Raw genomic sequence first — 20,699 nt, 5'->3', positions numbered from 1 at the left:
CAACACTAGAAAACACTTTTTTTACATATATTGAGAGGTAGAATCCCTACCTCTAAGTACAAAACCCACGAAATCTACAAGCCCTAGCTTCCGAAAACCTTGATTCGACCGAGATACACCACATCGAGCTCTAATCGACGAAGAGTAAGCCCAAAATCACACGTAGAACGAGGAATGAAGGTTAGTTTGGGATGGTTTTGAGGTGTTTGGGTGAGATTTTGGATGAGAGTGAGAGAAAGAGAGAGACGTTGGAGAGAGAAAGAAGGTGGGAGGGGGGGGGGGGGGGGGGGGGGGGGGGGGTGATACTCTCACACCCTCCTATATATACACACAAATCCACAAATTCCACTTGCACCCTTTCACAACCAATTCTATCACTTTAGCCCCAAATCACGTAATCACTATTATTTCACTTTCTTTCTCAAAAATCATGCATTTATAAAATATTAACATTTGATAAAATAAATATGGGTCTTTACAACAAAAGTCTTTCTCTCAACTATATTTACCCTTAAATGTCATGCCAATCCAAACAAAGAATCAAAGTCTCTTCTTCTTCTCTCTCTATATTTTTTTTTTTACATAAAGTCTCCCTAACGTCTTCCATTAAAAGGGCTTCACAATAATCAAGGAGAGGAATTTATACATAGCTTTACATATGTTCAAACCAAAAGGTACAACCTTCAATTGTAGGTAAAGTACACAATGTGAATTAGACTAGATGATAAACAACTCCTTAATGATTCCAATGAAGCTCTCAAGAGATGCCTCAATGTGCACTCCATGTAATCCAAGCTAAGTGTCATGGCGAGTACTTGAAAGGATAGGGTGAGCTACACTGGCTCATAGAGATATCCATACCTAAATTATATGCAGAAGTGAAGACAGATATCAAGGAAAAATATTTTCCAAAAGCAGATTTGTTTTGTCAAAAAGTGGAACACAAAATACCATACTCATGTTGGAAAAAAATATTTAACTCCATTTCTCAAATACTAACACTCTTAGCTACATACGCACATGCACCCACTTCTATCTTAAATAAACTCAAGCTGTCATTACCAAACTCAAAACATACTCCTACGTTTTCATTCCAGTGTCTAAGAGACAACTCCGAATTCTTTAACCAACCAATTTATTTTTCTTACCCCACTTCACTGGTAACACTTGCATCTAAGTCGACACATTACTACAGTGAAATACACTGTGCACAAGGACATTAACCTCAATGTGTCATCAAAGAACTCACACGTCCACCTAATTGAATCTTTTCAAACTTCAGTTAAGTTTTATTGTGTCCTTCCTCGTGTCCCCTTTTATTTTGTCTTTTTGTTTTACTCTCGTCATCAACAAGTGTGAATTATCCACCTATACGCACATGCATACCGTTCAATCAAATCTCCAGTTTACCATTATAAGTTTAAACTACAATACCAATTTAACAATTTCACAATAGATACTATCACATCTACGACATCAAATTAACATGTTTCCATACCAAATAAATTACCACACCAATCCCAACTTATCAAGCCACTATAATTTAGGAAGTCTATAAGAAGGAAGAAAGCAAGCATCGACACTTTAAACCATCCAAGACACCAACTCATGTTAAAAGTTCATAGTTTCTGACATGAGTGCTTCGTTCTGTCTAAACTTCACATTCTAAATCAACATATCAATATTCATAACCTTCTATATTACCACCCCTTGCATTACAATAAACATCACCTAATGGTTGGGTTTCAAGATTTTCACCCCTTGTGCTGCCGTCTACATTACCACCCCATGCGTTGCAGCAAAATATAACTCATTAGTTGGGTTTCTACAATACCACTCCTTGCGTTGCAGTACTTCCCCATTACAACCCTTGGACTGCAATAGATTAATCTCATCTATCCGATAACATCAACATCAAACACTTTTTCCCAATCTCGATGTATGACAAAACACACCGATCAAACCAACTCAAAGATTAACTATGCATAAATAATACCATCTTCACGATTATAACAATAAGAACACCCAAGTCCAACTCTTTCATATAGGAAATCCACCACATATCTTCATCAATCAACTAACATTAACATCAAAGCGTTCGCTTGCATATCGACACATCAATACACGTGACACTTTAATCACACCGGACATCGAGAAGCTCACACACACACTTATTCACACACCTTTTACTTAGATTCTAGGCTTACCATTGCCAATATCATTTTCTGTTATAACTACAACAAAAAACACCAATGGTGACACCCTTTGACACCATTTGGTGACAAAAAAATGGTGTTGACACAGAATATACTCAATGGTGACAAAAAATTTGACTGCTTGTCATTGAAACCCTTTGGGTAACCAGGTCATAGGGCGCCAAATAATGAGGGGATTTGGTGACAGAAAATTTGTCATTGAAGACAAGTTTCAGTGACAAGCGTAAAGTTGTCACTAAAAGGTCTAAAAATTTGTCACCGAAGACAAGTTTCGGTGACAATCGCAAGGTTGTCACTGAAAGGTCCGAATTTTCGCCCCTCCCAGGCTGGTAATAACTTGGCGCGCTTATAAAAAGTTAAATAAATTTTTTTTCATTCAAAACGACGTGAATTTTTCTTGTCACCAAAAACAAGCAACCATGCTACTTGTACAGATGTTTTTCACACATTACGCCCATATATTTTTGTGGGGTCCATATCGGAATCGCGCAAAATGATCTGAACCGCTAATCTTTTTTAAAATATTTGTGAGAGGGTTTGTATAAGAAATCAGCTCCAACAGATATCGGTGAGGGTTTTCTCAGAACTAGTAGGACGAATCATTTTGTTTATCCCTACGATTTCTGTGGAAGTCCTTACTAATATCTGTTGGAATTGATTTTTTACAAGAATCTTCCAAAAAATATTTTTAAAAAAATGAGCAATTTGAATTATTTTGTGGGATGCCGATATGATCCCCACAAAAATATGTGCAATGATATGTGAAAAAACATTTGTGTGGAATCATTATTGAAAAACCAGACCTAATTTTACTCCAACTTTACTCTCTCCACTTACTCTGCCTCTCTCCACTCCCGTCTCTCCACTCCCGCAGCCACACAGCCCCATTCCAAAACGAAGACTTTCAGCAGCAACGGCGATGGCGACCCCGACCACAAACCTGCGGCCGTCGCTCCGATCAACCCAGGTATTTTGCTGTCCCTCTCAATATCTTGCCTCGTCATTCTCTCTCTCCATCACAAAATGTCTCTATCTCGCTCGATCTCTCTCTTACTTCGTGTAACATGTTTTTTTTTTGATTCTATCTTCACTGAGAAGGCAGCACACCTCATCTCCACCCCGTTCCTCACCAGCCTAAACTCGCCAACACCACCACCACACTCTGTGAGTTCTGGTATTCCTCCACTCTCCAATCTTCTGATTTCTTAGATTTTTTGTTTTGCATGTGAGTTTTTAATTCAAATTTGTTGATTAAAGTTCGAATCGGAAGCTTCCAAATCTTGTCAGTTTCTGTAGAGGGATCGAAATCTGGTCTTTGGTTGATTTTTTAGTGTGGCGATGTTCTAATAGGCTTTGGTCCTAGGGTTGTTTTTTTTAATCTGCAAACAGAAACGTGATTGGTTGTTGTTTAACCCTATTGTCAATGGTGATAGCAAGATGTTATAAAAAAATCTATACCTACACCAATCTTTTGTACTTTCCTCACTTTCAAAATTTTTTTCCCTGTATTTTACTACTAAGTGCTGAAAGCTGAAATTTAGAGGGAGTTTAATATTATGATTCCCCTTTTTAAAATAATGTTAGAATAGTTTTTTAGTTTTCTGCTATCTAATCGAAATGTGTGAATCCACATGGGTATCTATTTATATCACTAGCATTTAGAATTATGAAATATTGATATGGAATCTATATAACTAATCATTCACACTACTCGAAAATATAATTGAGAGAGGAATCAAAAGTTGAGTACATAAGGTCGCTAGTGCCCTTGTGCAATATCTGTTTTGCCCATTTCTGGTTATCTTGCTTCGCATCTATCTGGCATATTTCTTATCATTCTTGTCTTAAAATATAGAAGACATTGAAAATTATGGTGGCAAGATGGTATGTTAAAAGGCGCATAAAGGCTCAAATTCAACCACCATTTGAGAAAAAATGGTGCCAAGTTGGTTCCGTTTGAGTTCCTTATGAAAAATAAAAAAATCTTGTTCCTATGCTTTGCAACACTCAAAAACTTATTTTTTCTTGTATTACTTCATACAAAGCAGACAGGTCTGCTTGATTTTAGAGTAGTGCTGCTACACCAGCACTGTCCTGTTTGAGATAAAAATTACAGAACTCCTATTGGGATGACCAACCTTAATTGGTTCAAAGCTAGATGAAAAGTTCAGAAAAAGTTTGAATGTGGTGAAATTTGGAAATTTTGAAGTCAGAATCTGCAAATAGAATGGACTTAATTTGTTAATGCGGATGCAAAGTCAGCTGTCTTTCTACAATTTGGAAAGAGTTGGTGAACCAGTCATAACATCGAAAGGTTTATCTTCAAATCTTTCCAATTTGGGGTGAAGTGGGAAACTTGTAATTTTGGGATCAGAAAAGTTCCAAATTGGAATATATATGCTTTAAAACCTTTGAGTTATGATGCCTCAGGAAGAGAAAAGTTAAAGACAGAGTAATGAATGAAAATTTTACCATCTGTATCTGAGTTCACTCTCACTTGAGAGATTGATCAGCTTTATGTAAGATATATTGTGTCAGTTTCTTTAATATGGTGCTGTATGTTATATAAATTGTTGTTGCTATTTGATTATGCTTTCTTTCAGTTTTAATTTCATTGCAAGTTTTGTTTGTTCGGTACATGTTTATGACAGGTTATTGAGTATATAGTCAGTAACCAACATTCGTTTTATTGTCTTGTTTTCTTGTTTTATTCCTGCTTTTATCTTAGGGAAAAGGTAACTTTTTTCCTAATGTAGTGGTTGTCTAAGTCATATTTGGGTCAATCAATTGCTTTGTTTTGTTGTTAATAAATGCAAGTGGGTTTTAAGAAAGTCCAAAGGCCATGGATGGAAACGATTTGCAAACATTACTTCGCGTCGAAGGCTGAGTCATGTATTCCAGTGAAAGATCAGTATCTTACTATGTTCATCAAGAGTTAGTTTGTGTGACATGTAATTGTTGGATAGTTCTTTAAGTATATTTTTTGGAGGCAATTACCATGAATGTGTGGATTTTATTATGGTACCACTGTTTGTGTGCCTATGAGAGAGTAAGTGGTGCATGGACCTTACTATCGGTGTATCGAGTTGTGCCTATGGGAGTGAGTGGTTGCTTGGACTTGCTTTTCTATATTAAGAAGTGTATTGTTCTTCTTCATGTGAGTTATGATGAGTTGTATGCGGCGTCCAAAGAAAGGGGAACCACTTCATACATAGTCAGAAATGTACTTTACCATGTCAAAAATCCTATGTTGGTGACATTGGTTATGGCCTTCCATAGCCAAAGACTTGTTGTTCCCTCTTGGTTCGAAGTGGAGCAAATTATGGTTACGGATTATGAACACCTACTCGAGATCCAACTTGTAGATTTTAGGGGTAAAACCTAGAAGGGTGTGTTCAAACTTCATTTGCTGATTCCGTGTCGACCTTTTTTTTTGGCCCTGTTACTGCTCAGAACTTCAAAAGTTCCTCATGTTAGAGTTTTACAACTATGTTTCCCAGTCTTGAGTCTTGGTTCCAGATTCTTGTTTGTCGAGAAGTGTTCTAAGCATGCTAGAGGAATTATAAAATAATTCTCATCCTTCAGTAAATGGTACTTTGTTAATGACTTAAAATTTTCTTTGTTGGTATGTCGTGGTACATTGTAATTTAGACTATTTCTTTGAATTGTGCTTGTTTGTCGTTTGCTTTCTTATCCACAACTTTAGATTGTGCCTTATGAGCATTTTGGATGCCTGGGTTCACCAGCTTCTGGCATTTTCTTTTGTCAAATGAGGGAGACATGTGACATGAACCTTCTTTATGGAAACAGAAAAAATATTCTTCCTGTATGGTAACTTATACTAGAAACTCTTGATTCATGGTAGTTTTAGGAGTTAACATGAACTGCCAGTAGCTCCAAGCAAATAATTTAATAATTAGAAGGCAAAATTGAACAAGTAGAGCAATAATATAAACAAAAGTGTCAACAAAGAAAGCAGTGAACCATGTTGAGAATAGACTAATCTATCTACACGAAGTAGATGAGTTTCTTCCAGAACTGGTTCCCTTGACTCAAAATTTATGAGAGAGCAATAATGAAAGACAGTTGCACTGGAATGCCTCAAAATTTCATGAACTGAGCAAATGAAGGACCTCTCTTTGAAGCCTCAACAAGGTCAAGAAGCTCAGATTCAACCTTTTCCAGTGCATTAGCTTTTACTGCTGAAAGGTACAATGCAGAGGCAAAACAGTCATAATCAGAACGGTATTTGATCCATACTGTCCAGCTCTTCTGTGGGCATATCATTTGTTTCATACTGTCCAGCTATTTATAATTTGGTTCTGAATCCTTGATTTAGACATGCTGGTCTTTGGGTAACCAGAACAGTATTTGATTTTAGTTATGTTTCTAGTTCAGTTGTTTTGGTTTTTTGGAAGCTATGAGCAGCATTGGTTCTGTGTGCTGTGTTTGCATTGCTGTTTTCTGTTTCTGCAGTATTTTGTAACTTGTATACTGCTGGTTCTGAAATTGCTATGACTGCTATTGAGCTGCTTTGAATATTATGCTGCTTTGGATGTGTCTGCTACTACTTTCAATGCTCTGCTGTTTTCTGTAGTGTTGAGCAAACAGCTGTTTTATGATGTGTAACAGTCAGTCACTTTCTGCACCTAATTGTTTCATTTTATCTTCTTTAGGATTGATTTTAATGCTTTGAAAATCATGATTTTGGTCTAAATGTTTTTATAAAGGGGAGGTTGTATTATTCTTGACTTTTTAGGTGAAAAAATATTGACAAGAGTTGCTTGAAATTCTATTTCTTGATGACTGCAGTTGCTTGAAATTATGTTTATTGATAGAGCACGGTGATACTAGATATAGCTTGTTGACGGTTGTTTGTATCTTGGTAAATTCATAGGGCTTGAATTGAGGCCGTGAAAGCTTACCCACAAGCCGAAACGCATATAAATTCTAGCAACCACTGTGAGTATATCAATGCCTTAATATGAAGTAATTTGTTCCAGATTCTTCAATTTTTGTATAGCAGGATTAGCTAGGGTCTGAACTAGTTTCTCTTGGAATTTCATGAATACTCTCTTCGTGTAAATGTCTGCGGCTTGTTTTCCATGGGTGATGGTGTCTTCAAAATAGGCGTACGTAGTCAGCCTTCAATTCCTTTTCATGCCAACCTGCTACAGCTTTCTCATACTGTTTAATTAGGAACTGTAGAGTGGTTGTTGCATTCACATAGCCATCAAAAAACAAGTTTACAGAGTCAATTCCAGTGTTCGTTCTATACAACTCTCCAAAAAATGTATCTCGCATGTAAACTGGGACCCACTACGAGCCTTGTAGAGTGACTGAAGCCATTCATTATCCAAGAGGTAGTATCTCTCTAGGAGTGATTCCTAGCATGACTCAAATTCACCGACTGTCTCGGTCTCATAATGCACTTGTTGAACTCCATTTCGAATGGGATGTGTCTGATATATATATGAGCCAGTTTCTCTTGAGTTTCTAGGAATATGCTTCGCTTACAAAAATGGTGAGTAGTTCTAGGCAATATTTGTGCAACAACCATGAGCCATCTGAATGAGCCAATCAGGGTACTGTAATGGAGATGGGGAAGTGTCCAAACATTACATAAAGCCAAGTCTGGATTAGCCGAACAAAAGTGGAATCAGACTCATTTAGAAGTAAAGCACAGCCAAACAAGACCGGTTGCTTGTGATGACTTAGGCCTGTGAATGCTACAAATGGTACTTTGTAGTTCATCATGTAGAACATGTCCAACTTAACAGTATCTCCAAAGTAATTATAGTTTATCCTGGAAGTTTCGTCAGCCCAAAATAATTTCTGATAAGAGTCAACCTTATTAGCATTAGACTGTTAAGAGAATGGTAATACACATATTAGCAATAGACTGTTAAAGAGAATGATTTTCTAGATCCTTTCGATTGCTGCCTTTGTTCGTTCCCAAAAGAGTCAACCTTATGTCGTCTGTTATCCACACTAGCTGAAAACGTACATGACGGATTGATTTTTGATCTTACTCATGCATCCACAACAACGAAGTATATGTTTCTTGGGTTCACTGCAAACTATAAAGCATAAGATAACAGTAGTATGTCAGTATATATGCTAAACTCAACAGTTTGACGCTTCTACTTGGAACAATTTTTTAATCTGTCTTGGTTAAAGGTATTTGCTGCAATAACATGCACAAATTGATGAACTTGGGATTCAATGGGAATTGAAGGTAGCATTTTTAAGTCGTTTGTTTCCTACTTGTCTGGAAATGTTTCCAGTTCTGTTATGACTAAAGATAGCATTGTTTGAAGTTTAAACCTTGATTAAGAATGGCCAAGATTCTTCAGTAGCAAACCATTTTGTGCAAATGTGTTCAATTACAATATATAGCATTGACAGAGACATGGAACCACCGATATTCACATGTGACATGACCTGAACTATATTACATCATTTAGAGCATCTCCATTGGTTTGTGCAAGATAGCAATGCTAATTGCCAGTTCTTGCACGTGCCAAAAGTCACCCTTTTTTTGCCTTCGTCACTACAATGGTCACATGAGATGCCATTTTGGCACAAGTGCTATTCCATTCTTCCTTCCCCCATTTGGATCACATCTTGCTTAATCATAGCCACTGATGATGAGGTGGCAACAATGGGATTGCCAAGACTTGGCAATGCTACTTTTTGGCAGGATTTATTAGCTCACAAATAGAGGAGAATTTGTGAGACGAATTGGTATAATTTGTCCTTGGCGACTTGCAATTATATAGCAACCCATTGGAGATGCTCTTACACTGTCAAGACAATTGACGATTAACATACACAAACTCTATTTCCAGGACAAATGAGCTTTTGTCAACTTATCTGCGTCTCCATAGTCAATTGCATGACATAGTAGGTATAATCAGCTATACTAAGCATTATGAACTGTATAAATGTATATACACTCCCAAGTTTTTTGTCCTCTGTCAGGTTGATATCACTGGAATATCAGTTATGTACATATGTGAAACATGGGCATTCTTTGGCATGTCTGACATCAGTGGAGTTTTAAAATCCATGTGTCTAATGAAGCATCCACTTCTTGTTGTTTAGTTTTCCCTTTCCATTGTTGAACATATCTAGAAGCAAAATTCTGCTAAACAAACACTGTAGGTTAAGGAAAAATTACATTGAGGTGTCATACAGTTAGTCCATCTACTTGAACTACTCTTTTTCTATTCATGACAGCATTTCGTATGATGGATTAAAATTATTGGTGCCTTCCAATTTGGATATAATCAACATATTTGGTCTCTTTCACGTCTCAATCAATCTAAAAACATTGAATGTCATGTCTTCATAAACATTCACCAACGCGGTCTGTTGTGAAAAACATAACATTTGTGCCTGAAAAAGAAGTGATTTACATGGTTTAATTGAATTTGTTTTTTACGTACAATCTAATTATCGTGCTTTTTGGAATCAAGCTTTAAAAGTGTGATGAAACTTGAATTAATGTTGTTCATGTGTCGGACACGTGTCTGAAGTGTGTCCGGAGCGTGTCCATGTGTTGGACTTTGTTACATATATAATTTTTTTTTTTTTTTTGCAATTTTGTAAAGGTAAGTAAGGAGATGAAGTTGCTTTTTGGAAGCCAACCAAGATGGAGTTGAAGACTTTTTGGTAGTTATTTTTGGAAACTAACCAAGATGGAGTAAATGGAACACATGTTTTGAGTTCTTCTTGGATATGGATGTTTTGTAGTTTTGGTAATGTTAAATTTGAAGTGGTTATTGTTAGAGGATGAATGTTTTGAAATGTTTTGAAGTTGGATGATCAATGTTGACTTAATGGATATTTGATTTGAATGATATTTTGCTTCTTCGCAATTTAAGTTTTGCTAAGTTGAATTATAAGATACATAAAAATCTGAAATTTAATTTGTAAGCAGGTGAAAACAATATATGAAATAAATTGAAAACAATATATGAAATAAATTGTATTGCTGCTAAAGTCCTCTTTTTGGTGACAAAAGAGATTGTCACTGTTGTGTGTCTATTACTACAAAAAGTTATTGGTGACACACAATCGTTTGTCATGGTTAGTACTTTTAGTGACAATCTTTGTCACAGAATAATCTCTCTTCCATGACAACATAGTGCTGTCATTGTTACTATCTGTGACATAATCACATTTGTCACAGAAAATCTCTCTTTTGTGACACCATATTGTTGTCACTGTTACTTTCGGTGACAGCTGTGTCACGGAAAATTTGTCTTCGGTGACACCAAATTCTTGTCACTGTTGACAACATTCTGTGACAACTTTATAATTTTGTCACCATTGACTTTCAGTGTCATGGATACAATAACACCTCTTCTTGTGTCACCAAAGATAATAGGTGACAAAATTTGGACATTTGGTGGCATTTTTTCATGTCACCGAATGTGTTTTTTGTTGTGGTGTATCACGTTTCTATTTTTAAGTGCTTGGATACACCTTAGGTTCTCGAACGACCACTTTCTCTTTACCAATTCATTTACTAGAACATACCCTTTTAACAAAATCAACTTTTCACATCTCTTAAATTAAACCCACATACTAGCCGAACATCAAAACAAGAGTACTCAAAGATAGACAAGCTCAAACTCTTTCTATGGCTTTTTTTTTTAAAATATTCATGTTTTTCCAAATCACACCCATTTCAAGCATAGGGTTTAGACACTCAATAATGTGCTAAACTACCACATAAACAAGCACATAGAGAGAGAAATCCCTAGATTAAAACTCAGTTCTTCCAAAATCCCCAAAAGTCCCGGCACACAAGGTACCACATATTTCTTTGTGCAAATTTACCTCTCTTAGAAAAAATCATAACTCTTTCATCTTAAACCCAAAAATATTGAAACCAACGCCAAACGTTACAGCAATACAAGCACTACACTCGATAAAAATCCCACGTTCAGAAATGAGAGGAAATTAACCCAATCATCAAGAGAAAGACATGTTCGCAACCATTTTCGCACTAGTTAACCAACCCTGCTTTAGAAATTCACCAAGAAATGTATACTTAACCGTATTACTTGATTTCAGTGCCAATCTCTTCTTAACTTAAATATGCAACTCCTGTAAAAGACCCAAAGCCACCAAAATTGTTCATCATATCTAGAAGGTTAAAAGAAGACAGCCACGCACAGGCTCGTACACCCAAGTGACAGTCGATATTCAAAAATCCATAACTAATTGTGTGATTATCGGTTTTCCTTGATCTTGGTACCAAAATCTTCGTATTGAAACGTACTTTAGTAGTTATGAGACACCAAAAATTTATCCCTAGCAGAAGGGCCCCAAAAAGATAGATTACCAGAACCCATGAAATTTTCTGCATATAACACTAGATTTATTCAAGACTCAAAATAGATGATCAAACTTGATTCTTGTACATAAAACTAACACTTAAACATGTAAAGAAGGCAAGAGATCCCTACCTCGAAGGTTAGAAGCATGCTCGAACATGGAGGAAACTTCGAAGTGCTCCGATCATGAATTTTCTTGGATGGATAGGAAGCTCTCGTCGCGAAAAACAACTTTTGTACATGGGATTTTTTTAAAATCTCATTCGTAGTAGAGGAAATCGAAGAGAGAAGGTGATAGAGGTGAGAGACGAGAGAGAGAGAAGAAGACAACGTTGAAGAAGAAAAATAAAAGGGAAAGTGATTTTCCTGCCCTAATTTTTTGACTTATATAGCATATATAATACTTACACCCTTCCACTCCTATAGCGTTACGTCAACTCCCACAACTTACAAGTCATCTCACATTGACCCAAATCATATCTACATCATTATCCATACTTTGATAATCCAAATACATATTAAACATTTAAAATTTGAGAAAATAATTTTGGGTCTCTACATTCTACCCTCCTTAAAGAAAATTCGTCCTCGAAATTTGATAAACCAAATCAACTAATTTATGCAACAATTTAGATATGTAACAACACACCAAGCAAGAGAACACAACGAGTCTACCACCTCGAAATCCCGATTCAAGAAACTTACATCAATCACAATGACAATAAGTCCAAATATTTCTTTCTATTTCATCTTTTCCTCGTTTCATTTCTTTTGCAATTAAAATTCTCGAATTAGGATAACCTCATCACGTCCCTATATATCCAATCTTTTTTTCAAGGCTTAACTTTTTATTTCAACATTTTCTTCAGTGTAGAGTCAACGTGAGACTAAAATCAACCACTAATTCACACTAGAGTTCTAGTTAATTAAATAATATCATCAAATCACACTCTAACATCACTTAATAACAAGGATATATGTACCAACTTAATTTCATGAAAGTAATAGAAAGCATTTTAATTCTTAATATGTTTGACCACTTTACTTCACTGTCACGTATTCACAGAAGACAAAGTAAGTGAAGTCACTTAAACATACATGCTTGTCACAACCTCTTCAAACTAGTTGATAAGCATATACAGAAAGTTTTTCAATTAAACTTATCTTTTTATGGTAAAAAGAAAATTTGAATATCATCTTGCTTATTAGTACACTATTTAAGAATAAGGTCTGATTTGATATGTTTTCTTCTTTATTCTTCTAAAACCACAAATTTTTTTTCTTCAAAAGTACTCCCATATTCCAAATACATGAAGTCAAAAAGCAAGAACAAATGTTTAACTATCACGTCACATCATCTGTCGGTATCCAACTCAATAGCAGCAGGTAAATCCTTTTCTTTTATCTTGTTCAAAGAGCTTCTATTCTAGATATTCAATCTTGAAGTCACGGTGGCCAAATGTACTTCAAACTGAATATCCGAAAGTAGATCCTCAAAGTTTTAGAAAAATGAGTTTCACACAAGAAATACAGTCACCTTTAGCAATCGACATTTTACCTAGCATGCACATATTGGATACACCGTAAGTTTCAACTTCACCACTTAGAGTAACACCAAATCAAACATCAAACATAATAGTGTAAAATATAAATGAACACACGGAATGCACATAACACTCATCAATACGTAACAATCACATAGCATAACCATGTAGCATCAATCACACAAATATGTAACTTCCTACAATACGCAAGGCATGCAATTTCAAGTTAATACAATAGTTGGAGAAGAGAAACTACCATCAACCACCACATCACTATGAGGTTAAGCCTCCAATTTTTCCCAGGTCAACGACACTATATAGCTCTACACGAATGCATATGCAATGCCATGTACATGGGTGAAAGATATTCACATAAGCACACACAACTCATGTCTCAAATGCAAACGCTAGACCCATGAGACTAAGTGTCTCCCCATGGTCTCAAAGTATTTTAACCTAAATGCTTTGATACCAAGTTGTCACGTCCTCGATTTTCAATAAAATAATAATACATTTTCTACCAACAAAAGTCTTTCTCTCAACTATATTTACCCTTAAATGTCATGCCAATCCAAACAAAGAATCAAAGTCTCTTCTTCTTCTTCTCTCTAAATTTTTTATTTATTTTTACATAAAGTCTCCCAAACATCTTCCATTAAAAGGGCTTCACAATAATTAAGGAAAGGAGTTTATACATAGCTTTACATATATTCAAACCAAAAGGTACAACCTTCAATTGCGGGTAAAGTACACAACGTGAATTAGACTATATGATAAACAACTCCTTAATGATTCCAATGAAGCTCTCAAGAGACGTCTCAATGTGAACTCCATGCAATCCAAGCTAAGTACCATGGCGAGTACCTAAAAGGATAGGGTGAGCTATACTAGCTCGTAGAGATATCCATACCTAAATTATATGCAGAAATGAAGACAAATATCAAGGAAAAATATTTTCCAAAAGTAGATTTGTTTTGTCAAAAAGTGAAACACAAAATACCATACTCATGTTGGAAAAAAATATTTAACTCCATTTCTCCAATACTAACACTCTCAGCTGCACACGCACACGCACCCACTTCTATCTTAAATAAACTCAGGTTGTCATTACCAAACTCAAAACATACTCCTACGTTTTCATTCCAATGACTAAGAGACAACTCCGAATTCTTTAACAAACCAATTTATCTTTGTTACCCCACTTTACTGGTCACACTTGCATCTAAATCGACACACTACTACACAAAGAAGTGAAATACAATTTGGACAAGGACATTAACCTCAATGTGTCATCAAAGAACTCACACGTCCACCTAATTTAATCTTTTCAAACTTCAATTAAGTTTTATGGTGTCCTCCCTTATGTCCCCTTTTATTCTGTCTATTTGTTTTCCTCTCATCATCAACATGTGTGAATTATCCACCTATACGCACATGAATACCGTTCAATCAAATTTCCAGTTTACCATTATAAGTTTAAATTACAATACCAGTGTAACTCTTTCACAATAGATACTATCATATCTACGGCATCAAATTAATATGTTTCCATACCAAATAAATTACCACATTAGGAAGTCTATAAGAAGGAAGAAAGCAAGCTACGACACTTCAAACCATCGAAGACACCAACTCAGGTTAAAAGTTCATAGTTTTTCACATGAGTGCTTCGTTCTGTGTAAACTTCACATTCTAAATCAACATATCAATACTCACAACCTTCTATATTACCACCCCTTGCGTTACAATAAACATCACCTAATGGTTGTGTTTCGGCATTTCTACCCCTTGCACTTCCGTCTGCATTACCACCCCTTGCGTTGCGGTAAAATATAACTCATTAGTTGAGTTTCTACATTATCACCCCTTGCGTTGCAGTACTTCCCCATTATAACCCTTGGACTACAATCGATTAATCTCATCAATCAATAACATCAACATCAAACACTTTTTGTAACGACCCGGAATTATTATTATTTTTTTTGGCCCTATTTTTTTTTTAAATACAAATTTGATGAAATGTTAAATACTAATTCAATAATTAGTTAGATTAATTAATTAAAATACATTATTATGTGTATAATTGATATTACTTAGAAAATCGTATTCTAAATATATTATACTTTAGAGATATACATTCATCCCTTACGCTTCCTATCTAAACCCTAACTAGAATCCTATTGAAACTAAACCTCCATTTCCCTCTCACACTCCATCACCTCCATCTTAATCCTCCAAACTTGCACACCACACTTCCCCTCTAACCTACTCCCCTGGATAAACCCATCTCCCCATTTCCATCTGATTCGGCTGAGAGAGAGGAGAGAGGAAAACAACTTCTTATCCCTCCCTATTATTACTCCACAATTAAATTCCATTGCTGCTTTTCATAAATAAATAAAAAACGAAACCCACACCTTAATCCCCATTATTCAGCTGATAAGGAGGAAAGAGGAAAACAATTACTCTCCTACCTCTCTCCGGCCACTACTCCTCAAAATATTATTTTCCATCCTTATTTTTGATAGAAAAGAAAAAGGAGCTAGAGAGAGATCAAAGGAACACAAACACCTTCCTCTTCTATTTATTTTTATTTATTTTTCTCGAGAGTGAAGTGCTAGAAAGGAACAAAGGAAAAAAAAAAAAAGAAGAACAAGAAGAAGAAAAAGAAGACGAAGAAAGCAAAAGAAAGAAGAAGAAGGAAGAAAAAGGAGGACCACTAAAATTCCTGCATTGTGGCCACCAAGTTTCGCTTTCGAAATTACCGGTTTCATCCATCGTAGCTAGAACACAAAGGACCAAGGTAGATTTTTCTTTACCCATTAACTCTAAGTATATTAAAATAGTTTCGACATAAAATCGTGACTTGGATCAATCCCATGCAAAGTGAAATCGAAACTAACAAATATTGTTCGAACAAGTCGAACACATCGTGCCTGGGCCCTACAGCCACCACGTTCCTACCTCACGGATGCCACTGTTGGTCCGCTCCCACAAATTCATTTTGGCCTTTCTTTGTACTTTCTCGGTTATGATCTGTTTTGTTCCAATTCTCATTGTTTTGCATGTTTGAATTTCAGTTAGTAGTGGATTAACAAGAATGAAGTCTTGAAATCTAGAGTTACTTAATTAATCAAGTGTTATGATACATACATGCAACAAATAAATTACATGAGAAAATACGATAGTTTATTAAGTACCAAATTTAAGTGGCATGTCAAAGTTTTGGCGATGAACTGATGAAGGGCTATGAGAATGAGTTTGGCCTTAATGGATTAGTTTACACTATAAAAACCTTTTAAAAAAAAGAAAAAGAAAAGAAAGAATTGTATATATACAATTTTTTTGTTTAAAAGGAAAATACAAAGTATAATATTTTTATGTCTTAATAAAACCCAAAAATCACAAGGACAAATTCAAATACTTTGTGAAATTCTTTTGTTTTTTGAATTATCAATAATGTTATGTTTCATTGATTCGCCCTGAATTGTTATTATTTATCCACCTGCAATTACTTTGTTATGAAAATGTATCAAGATTATTGTGAGATTAGGTTGAACTTAAACTCACTGGAAATGAGTGCGCGGTGGTTCAATTATCCTGTGTAGGCGATGATATTATGATATGTTTACTCGTCATTTGAATGATTGTTTTGTCGATTGAATTGAGAACATAGAAAGGACATTAGGGGCATTGGATGAATTATGGACTTAGAGAGATGTTATCATGGTTAAAGGAAAAAGGTAACAGATGAAAGGTTGTGGGCTTAGCAGGACCTCAGGGGTAGCCTGGCAGGACCTCGTGTGATCGGGGGTAGCCTGATAGGACCTTGAGGGCAGCCTAAAAGACCCAGTGTAGCTAGGGTGGCCAAGCAGGACCTCAGGGGTAGCCTGGTAGGACCTCAGGTATTGAGGGTAGCCTAGCAGGACCTTGAGGGCAGGCTGATGGACCTAGAATTGTGAGGGTGGCCAAGCAGGACCTCAGGTATTGAGGGTAGCCTAGCAGGACCTTGAGGGTAGCCTGATGGACCTAGAATTGTGAGGGTGGCCAAGCAGGACCTCAGGGGTAGCCTGGCAGGACCTCAGGTATTGAGGGTAGCCTAGCGGAACCTTGAGTGCAGCCTGATGGACCTAAAATTGTAAAGGCAGCCTGAAGGTCCTAGAATTGTGAGAGTAGCCTACTAGGACCTCGCGTTATGGAGGGTAGCCTAGTAGGACATGCATAGTGTGATTGGTGAAATTATGATTTTGGAATCTGTTGATCACTGAGGTGTTGGAATTTTTTTATCAAAGTTGAGAATATGATATTTATTTAAATTGATGGTTATATAATGAAACAAGTTCTGTGCTATTCAATTCTTACGTTTTTTTATTATAAACGCAGTTACTTGTAATGTAAGGGTTAATGGGTAAGATTTATCTACTGAGTTTCAAAACTCATTATAGTGCCATTGGGCTGGCATTTCATGCCAGGTAATCAGGAGACCGAAGAACAGAATCCTCTACAAGATGATTAGTACTAGTGTGACCAACTGAGGAAGGGGAGTTTGTCGAGCCTTGGATGCCTTACCCTTAGAAGCTCTGTTAATTTGGAGTAACGTTATTTAAATTTCCAAAAGTGTTATCACTTTTGTCAAACCATGTTTTATTTGTATTGAGTTGTAAAACAATTACGTAGTTTTGAATTTAGTATTTGAGATTTTTGCTACTAAACTCTGTTTAATAAAATTTTACTTCTTAAATCAGTTTTATGAATTATTAAATCAATTAAAATGATTTAATTAACGTGTCCAAAAAATTGGGGCGTTTCACTTTTTCCCAGTCTCGATGTATGACAAAACACACCAATCAAACCAACTCAAAGATTAACTATGCATAAATAATACAATCTTCACGATTATAACAATAAGAACACCTAAGTCCAACTCTTTCATGTAGGAAATCCACAACATACCTTCATCAATCAAATAACATTAACATCAAAGCATTTGCTTGCATATCGACACATCAATACACGTGAAACTTTAATCATGCCGGACATCGAAAAGCTCACACACACACACTTATTCACACACCTTTTTCGTAGATTCTAGGCTTACCATTGCCAATATCATTTTCTGTTATCACATTTATATTTTTAAAGGCTTGGATACACCTTGGGTTCTTGAACGACCACTTTCTCTCTACCAATTCACTTACTAGAACATACCCTTTTAACAAAATCAACTTTTCACATCTCTTAAATTAAACCCACATACTAGCCCAACATCAAAACAAGAGTATTCGAAGATAGACAAGCTCAAACTCTTTCTATGGCTTTTTTTGTAAAATTTGTTTCAAGTTTTCCCAAATCACACTCATTTCAAGCATAGGGTTTAGACACTCAATAATCTGCTAAACTACCACATAAACAAGCAGAGAGAGAGAGAGAGAGAGAGAGAGAGAGAGAGAGAGAGAGAGAGAGAGAGAGAAATCCCTAGATTAAAACTTAGTTATTCCAAAACCCCCCAAAAGTCCCGGCACACAATGTACCACATATTTCTTTGTGCAAATTTGCCATACTCTCTTAGAAAAAATCATAACTCTTTCATCTTAAACCCAAAAATATTGAAAGCAACGCCAAACATTTCACCACTACAAGCACTAAACTCGGTAAAAATCCCAGGTTCAGAAACGGGAGGAAATTTACCCAATCATCAAGAGAAAGACATGTTCGCAACCATTTTCGCACTAGTTAACCAACCCTGCTTTAGAAATTCACCAAGAAATGTATACTTAACCGTATTACTTGATTCCAACGCCAATCTATTCTTAACTTTAATATGCAACTCCTGTAAAAGACCCAAAGCCTCTCAAATTGTTCATCATATCTAGAAGGTTAAAAGAAGACAGCCACGCACAGGCTCATACACCCAAGTGACAGTCGATATTCAAAAATCCATAACTAATTGTGTGATTATCGGTTTTCCTTGATCTTGGTACCGAAATCTTCATATTGAAACATACTTTAATAGTTATGAGACACCAAAAATTTATCCCTAGCAGAAGGGCCCCAAAAAGATAGATTACCAGAACCCACAAAATTTTCAGCATATATCACTAGATTTATTCACGACTCAAAATAGATGATCAAACTTGATTCTTGTACATAAAACTAACACTTAAAAATGTAAAGAAGGCAGGAGATCCCTACCTCGAAGGTTAGAAGCATGCTCAAACATGAAGGAAACTTCGAAGTGTTCCGATCATGAATTTTCTTGGATGGATAGGAAGCTCTCGTCGCGCAGAACAACTTTAGTACTTGGGATTTTTTCAAAATCTCATTCGGAGTAGACGAAATGAAAGAAAGAAGGTGAGAGAGGTGAGAGCCAAGAGAGAGAGAGAAGAAGACAGCGTGGAAGAAAAAAAATAAAAGGGAAAGTGATTTCCCAGCCCAATTTTTTGACTTATATAGCACATATAACACTTACACCCTTCCACTCCTATTGTTTTACGTCAACTCCCACAACTTACAAGTCATCTCACATTGACCCAACTCATATCTACATCATTATCCATACTTTGACAATCCAAATACATATTAAACATTTAAAATTTGAGAAAATAATTATGGGTCTCTACCAAGAAAAAGATATGAAGATGAATCATGGCCTTCTTGATGTGATAATACATAATCATGGTTGTTTGGAAGAACAAATTTGGTCTTGGTCTTGGTCTTGATTAGACAAGTACATGGTAGCACTATTTTGTAGACAATAGGAAGTCTTATTTCTTTTTCTCAAAGGATAAAAATTACCCTAAGAACTATTATTCAATGGGTAAAGAGGTAACGATCAGAAAAGATATTCTTGGCAGAAGTAATGATGAGTAATAAAGTTTTGAAATGACTAGTCATGAAAGTGCAATGATTTCCTAGTCTAGGGTTGAAAATGTTCAACTAGGGTGTAGAAAGGTTCATAAGGTTCAAGGGTGGGTGAAAAGGTTCACCTAGGAATTAGGAGGGTTCATAAGGTTCAACTAGATGAAACTAGCCTTGAAAAGTAATTGGATTGGCCCAACTAGTTAGTTAGGAATTAATTAGACTTGCAAGTAGGATTTCTTGCCAAGAAATGTAATTTTACAAATTAGTTTTTTTGTCACTAAGTAAATATACAAGTGTATATATATAAGCTCACTTGTCTTTAGAAAATTGCTAGATAGCCCGATGTGTAGTAATTCATTTTTTTTTTTTTACAAAGAATGAAATTAATTGTGACGGACTATTAGAAGGTAAAACGGAATTTATAAAGCAATCCAAGAATTAATTAAAGGAATTCAAATATTTAACGAATTTTTATTTACTAAAAATCGGAGTTATTACAGAAACACTTGGAGGATGGTCAACCCATTATTAAAAATGGCATCAAAGTCAGTATCTCTATATCTCGAGGGGCCTAAGTCTAATGCTTTGGTGGTTAAGGTGTTCATATAAATGCGAATGGATCTGCAAGTAGCTTTGAGTTTGGGTAGCAGAAGTAGCTACTATCAAGTTAATTGAAGACTCTTTAGTTATCAAAATTGAAGGTTGACAACACTATAATAATGATGTTT

At 35.8% G+C, this 20,699-nt stretch overlaps 2 long non-coding RNA genes across 5 annotated transcripts; one reads left to right on the top strand and one right to left on the bottom strand.

Moving 5' to 3' along the window:
* The first annotated feature begins 2,998 nt into the window (after positions 1–2,998).
* LOC131308150 (uncharacterized) lies at positions 2,999–10,166 on the top strand. 4 transcript variants are annotated; one of them, XR_009194340.1, is made up of 5 exons: positions 2,999–3,183; positions 3,315–3,390; positions 6,362–6,461; positions 7,114–7,178; positions 9,833–10,166. It is a non-coding gene; the product is annotated as an uncharacterized LOC131308150 (long non-coding RNA). The 4 variants fall into 4 exon arrangements; XR_009194341.1 differs by lacking the exon at positions 6,362–6,461 and having other exon boundaries at positions 3,004–3,183; XR_009194342.1 differs by lacking the exons at positions 6,362–6,461; positions 7,114–7,178 and having other exon boundaries at positions 3,010–3,183.
* Positions 10,167–13,747: 3,581 nt separating this feature from the next.
* On the bottom strand, positions 13,748–19,723 carry LOC131308152 (uncharacterized). The gene is made up of 2 exons (XR_009194345.1): positions 19,303–19,723; positions 13,748–13,974 (listed from the first exon to the last, which is right to left on the bottom strand). It is a non-coding gene; the product is annotated as an uncharacterized LOC131308152 (long non-coding RNA).
* Between the last annotated feature and the right edge of the window lie 976 nt (positions 19,724–20,699).

Source organism: Rhododendron vialii, chromosome 11a, assembly GCF_030253575.1.
Source record: "Rhododendron vialii isolate Sample 1 chromosome 11a, ASM3025357v1".
Lineage (NCBI taxonomy): Eukaryota > Viridiplantae > Streptophyta > Magnoliopsida > Ericales > Ericaceae > Rhododendron > Rhododendron vialii.
The sequence above is the reverse complement of the archived record's forward strand: the minus strand, read 5'-3'. Positions and strand labels throughout refer to the sequence as shown.